The following is an 8,330-nucleotide window of genomic DNA, read 5'->3' on the forward strand; positions in this document are numbered from 1 at the left end:
GTATAACTGTCCAAAGGGCTTAATGTGATGACAAATTGTCCAGCCTTATGGTTGCAGAAGACATGCTATGAACATCAGCACTGGATTCATAATTAAGAAATGTAGATGAGATAACATTTACTAGCTGCGCAAAGAAACAATACAATTTATTGAAAAAATGCACGGTAATACGGCATTGTAAGTACCTCTCCTCTCCATTTCATTTCTTCCCTCTTAATGCAGATGCCAAGCTTTCACCTATCCATCAGGAAAACAGTATGTTGCTCATGCTCTGTGTCCTTTTTTGGAGCAGAGTTAATGAAAGAACTTAGCTGGGCCCATTTCATGATCTTAGCTCCTTTTTCGCTTGATGACTGACAAATATCCTGCTTTCATCCAGCAAAGTGGAAAGTCTCACCAGCTGAGTGTGATCTTTTCTTTGCTTCCTTGAAGGCTGCATCCCCAAAGGGTAAGAGCGCAAGCACAACTGAAGGGCCACTGATGTTTATTCCTTTACAGAACAATCCAAGAAGAGTAAGACAGGAGCCATAGTCTCCAGCACTATACCCCAAAGTAGTTGATTGTTGACCAGGCATAGAAACATAATGTACATAGTATTAGTCAGAAGTGCTGTTATTAGGGCAGCTGATCTATCTATCTATCTATCTATCTATCTATCTATCTATCTATCTCTTATCATATACATATATATGAGACTATAACATTCCATAAATTAGATTAAACCAGGAGTTAACTGTGATGACTGAAAAAGCAGCCAACAGCTGAAAGTGAATATTAATTGTCAGCATGACCCAAAATTTATACCAGCACTGGCCAAATGCAAATCCACAAAGAAATAAGGAATCAGAATCACTGTACACAGATCTGTAGCACTGCATTCCTCACGGCAACATTAATTACTTTGAACAATAGATTTTGCTGATGGTTATGTTTCTTTTTTACTTGATTATAAAAATCAATTCTAAAGTACAGTTTCATAAAGTGCTTAGAGAATACCATCCAGAGGGACCTGGAGAAGCTCAGGAAGCGGGCCCATGGAAATCTCTTGTGATTTAACAAGACCAAGTATAGCATGCTGCACCTGGTACCCAGTATCAACAAAGGCCAGAGATGAACAGACTGAGAGCAGCCCTGCTGAGAAGGACTTGGGGGTGCTGGTGGGTGAGAGGCTGGACATGACTCAGCCATGAGCACTCACAGCCCAGAGAGCCAAATGTGTCCTGGGCTGCATCCAGAGCAGTGTGGGCAGCAGGGGAGGGAGGGGATTCTGCTCCTCTGCTCTGGTGAGACCCACCTGGAGCATTGCATCCAGCTCTGGGGTCCCAGCACAAGAAGGACAGGGACCTGCTGGAGCCAGTCCAGAGGAGGCCACCAAGATGATCAGAGAGATGGAACACCTTTCCTGTGAGGAAAGGCTGAGAGAGTTGGGAGTGTTCAGCCTGAAAAGGAGAAGGTTATGGGTTGATCTAATTGTAGCCGTCCCGTACCTAAAGAGAGCCTACAATAAAGATGGAGAGAGACTGTTTACAAGAACACGTAGTGACAATGCCTGACAGCAGGCACTGGAACAGATTACCCAGAGAAGTTGTTGATGTCCCATTCCTGGAAGTGTTCAAGGCCAGCTTGGATGGAGCTCTGTGCAACCTGGTCTAGTGGAAGGTGTCCCTGCCCATGGCAGAGGGGTGATATTTAAAGCCCAACCAGGCCAATTTATGAGTGTGTGATAAGATACACTATGTAGTGATTGCCCTATAACTACAGCGCAAGTGAGTCACTTATAACACCAACCACCTTTGCCACTCCAATTGTGTATTATTTTGTATTGGAGTGAAACAGGACACCAGGAAAAACTTTAGATTTTAATACCAGAAATGTAAACTTCATGAAGAACTTTAGACTGAAAAACTTACTAGGTGTCATTTTAAGGTGCAAATCCTTTAGATTTCCCCAAGTTGGTAATGTCCTTTAGATTATGATATACTTCCGTGAAATGTATTCCAGCTCACCTTTCCTATCAACACCTCCCCCTGCATTCAAGAATAAGAAAAAGGGATAGAATTTGAAATATAACATTTTTGAAAATGATATTTTATAATATAGTCTTCTATCTAATAAAATGCCACTCTTATAAGAAAGATCTTCATTTACAGGAGATGCACATTCTGAGGAGACTGAAGGCCACATAAATTTGACTTAACTTTCTGTCTGTTTTTGGGTTTTCTTTAAATTTTATTTCATTTTCCATAACTTCCACTAGCTTATAAATAAATCCTGCAAGAAAGTATTTTTTCCTTTGGAGAAAAATGGTTTTAAAAATAGTTAAAAAATTAATCAAGCCATCTATTTTTAATTCAATATAAGTTCTCTGAAAGCATTTCTGAAAGCTAAATATTTGGAACATTTTTGACCTTTAATAATATTTTTTAATCTTCACTAAGCATTCATTTTACACAAGAGTAAAGAGAGTGTTCTGCTGGACTAAAACTACTGATCTGGGGAAAATATCATAATTGTTGAAAATCCTTATGAATCCCCAGGAAAATACACTCCTGGGCCAAATGCTATTTTCACTTCCACCTCTATGTACACAGAACTGCTTCACTGAAAACTGCTTGATTCCTTACACCATAGTGCAAGGAAGAGGCTTACTTTGGGCAAAGGTTCTGCATCCAGTTTAAAGTATTAAATAGTAACATTTGCAGCTCAGTATTTACATTAAAAAAACAGAGGCATGGATTATCTGAGAACAAATTCCTTTTACTTTTATGAACTAATATCAATAAGTGCAGCACTGAAGGAATTGATTCCTCCCACAATTGACTGCAATTTCAGTCTGTGCCATGGCCTGTTTCACCTTTGTTGCACAATATAAACTGACCCCAGCTACATTTCTTCATTGCTATTGGATTTGCTGTCTCCATTGTTTTTGTCAGGGTTTCTCATGAGTCCATTTGGTCTTGAAGAAAGGGTTTTTTTTCTCCCGGTATTGTTTAGTGATGGAAGTGCTGTCTAAAATCTATTCTTTCTTGCCCACCTGTGTTTTTGCTAAAATTTTCCTCTCTCCTTTGCACCCTTTCCTCTCCAAGGCTCTGCCTGACAGTTTCCATTCTCCTACCTTTGTTATGCCGGGCCTCCTGGTAGGTAGTGAGTAGTCCTCCTTCGAGGGCTGGTAGAGTCAAATTTTAGAGGCCTAAAAATTGCGTTATGTGTTCTGCTGCCACTTCACCAAAATTCAAAAGGGCTGGACAATGCTTCTGTGCTTTTCAAATGTGTATCAGCTGTGACCCAGATTTTTACCTGTGTCTTATCTGACAGTTTAACAATAAACCCTCTTGTGACAGTTATGCAGATAACTACTATTAGGAAAAGCAAAAGAAAACTTCTCAAAGGAGTATATCAGAACTCAAACTCATAAAACTGTATCCATTCATACCTGGGTAAGTATTAGAGCTTTTTTTTTTGTTTAACACAGGGTGAATTACCAAATCAGTGTCTTGAAACTAATCCTAAAATAATGAATAATACTTGAGAGCTGACCAAGCTTGTATTTTGCAAAGTTTTGGTACTTTCATAAGAATTGCTAAAACTGAATATGAAATAACAATTGAAAGTAAGTTTATTTGGAAATTGTCAGAACAGTGAATTTACATTGTAATTAACAAAAGAGATTAAATTTCCAATAATGACTGCACAGAAAAGGTATGTATATGACTTCTTCCAGTTCCTCTGGAGGGTAATGCTCTCTTTTTTTCTGCTTATTCCTACATCCCTTCTTTTTTTGCACTTTATCCTGTAATATGACAAAATTAGGGGGTTTGCTTCCTTCAAACCCTCTGAAGATCTGAACATGGAATAGGTCATCACACTATCTAAAAAATGTTATTTCAGCTTACGGATTAACTTTATGCTCATGATCTTACAAAGGATTTCTGAACTAGCTGTTTCATGTCCACCTCTCCTGACACTTGGCTCCCAGCAAGAATATTGCCCTTCCAAAAAGTCTAAACTCAGTTTGAGTTTAGTCTTTCTTCAAACACCATCTACCATAGCAGTAATCTGTGGATATTTAAGTTTTCTCTTTTAACGTCAACTTCACAGTTACTTCTTCTACTAGTCAATATTCTTTATTTTTACATTAACTTAAATAATGAAATGCAACTCTTTATTTATCAGTTACACAGACATAGCACAAGAAACCCTTTCATTAATTGGGCTGCCATAAGCAAGAAGAACACAGTCATTTCTTAAAAATGTTTAATTTTTTTTCCTAGTGGAAACTGTGAAAGGACTGCTTGAGATGTGTAAGGTTGCAACAGATCAAATTGGGGAAGACTAGGGTCTTCTGTCCTTTGTTTACACTTTTTCCTGTACTGACTTAAGGACCAGAATATTTTGATTGCTTTGAATGTTGAACACATATCAATTAAGCATGCTGAAATTTATTTTTAAAAATCTAGTATGTTTTCACAATTTTTTACACCATTGTTTTTCCATTCAGCATATTTAACTGTGTATATTGCTCTGCAATGCAAGCCCTCATCCAAGCAAATGGAATCCAATTGCAAAAACAGCTACTTTAATGAAAAAACCCCAACCAAACAACTAACCAAATTTGGAAGAAAATTTATTTCTGTCTTTCTGGAATGGAATTTTGATGAACCACTATTTAGTCTGGGTTGTTCAAGGTACCAGCCCAAATTACTAATGACCTTAGCTACTATTATATTGTTAGATAATAGCTGCTATTTCTATTGTGGATTTTAAGGCAAACTACTAGTCTTTTGCACATTGCTAATACATGTTTGTATCTCATATTGTTCAGTCACACTTGAGAATTTGTATTTTAATACATGCTTGTTAAAAGAAAGCAAAAGCATCATGTCACTACTGGAGTATATTCACAGCAAAGTTTCACTGAACCCATTTCCTAATTTTTTGATGCAGCTGTCCATAACACAGCCTAGTAGCTTGATCAAGATGTGAAAAACAAAAATAGGTAGTTAGGTATAAATCCTTCTACTTCAGACCTTTCCATGGGCTTGTGTGTATCACAGCTTAGAGCCCCTGCTAAAGGACTGGTTACTGCTGGTGGATGCATCTATTTTTTTCTGACCAGAGAGTAATGACACAGGCTTAAAAAAATGGCACAGGAAATATTTCAGAATTCAGGTGGAATAGGGAGTACTTAGCTCCTCTGGAAAGCAGGCCCGTTATAAGTCAAATGCTGGGTGACTAAAAGTTACAGTACCAAACACAATGATTGCTTTTGAAAAGTAAACCTCTTTTGCCCCCATACGTCAATAAATTATTATTATGTTTAGTAGTAATAAACTGTGGGTGCTCTGACACCTTGGTAAAATTAATGAGTAATGTTTTGATCATATGAACAGTATAATACCAGATATGAAAATAATTATTATCAACATTTTAGCTCTTATGGCTAGCTATTTTTTTTATTCTAATAATCTATATCTTGTTTTCTCTGGTGTCTTCCAGAATTAGATTATTTAAGTGGTATTTTTCTTTCAACCCTTTTTCTTTATTCTTAGACGGTTGGAGTTTATAACATCAATTTAGTCTCTCTCTCATGTTTTTCTCCTCTTATTTTAGTAGTAACAAATTTTCTTCAGGAACGAAGCTTTAATGTCTTATAATGATGTGTCATTTACAGAAGAGTGCTCTGGTTGTAGCATATCCACTTCTGGTTTAATTAGACTGCTGCTCTTCTAGGTTCCTTTCATCTTTCAAAATATATCCTGCCATTCTCTATTTCCCCCTTGCACTTCTTCTATCTTGTTTCTAATTATCATGAGAGTTGAAGAGCTTGCTCACTTTTAATGTTCTTCGGCTTCACAGAGCCTGTATCCTAGCTTGCAGATAACAGGTGCTGGCAACAAATAAACCTGCTCAGCAAACTCAGATATTTGTTTTGCTGCAGCAAGAAAAAAAAAAAAAGACATGCATCAGGAAAAAAGGAGGAGTTCTTTACAGTACGAGAGAGAGAGACATATTGAACTAATGAAGTTATTTATTTAGTAGTCCACTTGTATCTACACTAACATAAACTTTACCTTGTTCCTTTAACACTGGAGAGTAGCCATATGATATAACATTAATGAGTTTCTCCACGTTTTCGAATGTGCTTTGAACACAGCTAATCTCCCAAGTGTCTGTTGATCGTGATCTTCATTTTCTGAAGAATATCCAGAGTCACACTTTACCCTCTCTTTCATGGTTAAGATGAAGCATCTGCTGCCTGCCTTCTTCATTATCATCACAAAGAGTGAGAGTTTAAAAGCTAGAAGGATGGTGAAATAGTGTAGCATGCACTTGAGAGGTAAGTGTCCTGGAAAACTGGCAACCTATGTGCACGGAGTTTTTACTAGGCTGTCTTTTCTTCTCTTCCTCTGCCTTTTTCCCTCTTTCACAGTACTAGGATTGACAGCGGTCTTGTACAGATGATTAGTGCATGAAAAATAGACTGTTTATTATTTGATTTTTGAAACCATCTTAATTTTTTTTTTTTTTCAAAACAGTGTTCTCCAAGGAAGATGGGAGAAAATTGACGTTTTTGTTCCGAGTCTTCCAAATTTCAGTTTCCTGTGATCTGGGTGACAAATTAGAGCATGGACATTTCAAATATTGTTATCACTGCTGAAAGTATTGATGGTTTCACTTCATAAATGAGAGAGGACTGACTAAAGAAAGATTAATAACCTTTAAATAGTGGAAAACATAAATCTATTTGTTTCATAACAGTATTATCAATTGTTGGCAATTTACTAGATTAAGGTATAACAATCAGAGAACCACATTACTTATTGTAAAACTATTGGCAAATAATCTGAGCTTAAATTCTGTTTCTTTTTTTTAATCTTTATTATTGACAAAACTCTAAATTACTGAATTAAAATTGGCAAATCTGGACAGCTGTGTTGATGCCATGATGATTTTTTGCCTTTTCTTTTATACCCCTTTTTTATACCTTTTTACAGCTTCTGTATTCTTAGTGCTTTTTGCCTACATTCTTGGACTCGTTTGTTCAGCTCGGAGACTAAACATTTTAGAAGCTTCATAGCTAGGGATCAGTGTGCCCCAGACCCCAAGGTCCTCTCCAGATCATGTTCTGTAAACTAAGATAGAACCAGCCAGGGGAAGGTTCCTTGGGGAGGGGGGCTCATTCGAGCCTCTCTTTGGGGAATTTTTTATGGATATGCTAATTAGTAAGATCTATAATGTTATACTAGATTTTTTGGGGGTGCATTGTGGTGTGCATTTCGGTGCATTCGACCTGGATGTGGTGCACCTAAGGATCCTTAAAATAAATACCAAGGTAAAATCCCTTTTTCCCTTCTAACCATGTTTGACTCTTGATTTTAAGACCAGGAAAAGGCATCAGTTGCTAAAATCAGGGGAGAGTGTGAACGCAGTCCCCCACTACCACAAATCATGCAGTCAAGTTTCCCATATTTGGGGAAATCGCAGGGGTCAGCACACCTGTAGTGCAAGGGATGAGCCTTGCCCTGGGAAAACCACCTGCCTGATCATGGTATCTCCCCTGCCAGGTAAGTATCAGAAGATTGAGGATTTGTGTCCCTTTGTGGCTGCCAGCTATTGATGTCTTTTCCTGCTGGGTCCTAAAGTCCTGGTCACAGTCCTGGATCATTGCTCTGGCCCCTCTGTAATTTGCCAGCAGAGAGAGGGGCAAAGCAAGATGTGTTCCAACCCAAGACTGCGAGTTTCAAGGTCTTCAGTGTCCCTTCGTGGTCACCAGCAACTGACACCTTTCCTGGTTGACACTGAACCGTACCATAAATCAAATCTCTCCTGATTGGAGAGAATTTTCTAAAAGTCCTTGCAAGGAGTTTCAAAGATAAACTGAGACTTTTCCTTGAGTTTCAACGCTACCGGATAGTTGTTTATTATGTCTTATCAGAGGAACAGAGCCACTAGCATGACCCAGGTACAGCACAGAGCACAGAAAGCAGGAGTGAAGTCTATTTATCAATATTTACACAGCCTTTTAAAGATAATTTAACCAATATTTACTAAAAACATATATTATTTTCACTTTCCTACCAATTATCCAGTAACACGGGCAGGAACTGCAGAATTCTCTATCCAATCATTCCAAACTACTTTTACTGCAGAACATGGAGTAGTAGAAGAAGGAGAAGAAGGTTTAGAGAACAACAACAATCCTCCATTTTGATATTTTTTACTCTTATCTATTTACTACAATGAGAAGCCCAAGACCTCTAAAAATTTTCACCCTGTGACAATCTTACATAGCAGTCTATCACCTAAGTCACACCTCTGTATTTTCTAGT

General features: G+C 37.8%; 1 long non-coding RNA gene and 1 other non-coding gene across 2 annotated transcripts; one reads left to right on the top strand and one right to left on the bottom strand.

The window, feature by feature from the left end:
* The first annotated feature begins 3,345 nt into the window (after window positions 1-3,345).
* On the top strand, window positions 3,346-6,981 carry LOC125320458. The gene is made up of 3 exons (XR_007201117.1): window positions 3,346-3,437; window positions 6,155-6,337; window positions 6,537-6,981. It is a non-coding gene; the product is annotated as an uncharacterized LOC125320458 (long non-coding RNA).
* A 428-nt stretch (window positions 6,982-7,409) lies between these two features.
* LOC125320587 lies at window positions 7,410-7,573 on the bottom strand. Its single transcript, XR_007201207.1, has one exon. It is a non-coding gene; the product is annotated as a U1 spliceosomal RNA (small nuclear RNA).
* Window positions 7,574-8,330: the final 757 nt, after the last annotated feature.

Source organism: Corvus hawaiiensis, chromosome Z, assembly GCF_020740725.1.
Source record: "Corvus hawaiiensis isolate bCorHaw1 chromosome Z, bCorHaw1.pri.cur, whole genome shotgun sequence".
Taxonomy (NCBI): Eukaryota; Metazoa; Chordata; class Aves; order Passeriformes; family Corvidae; genus Corvus; species Corvus hawaiiensis.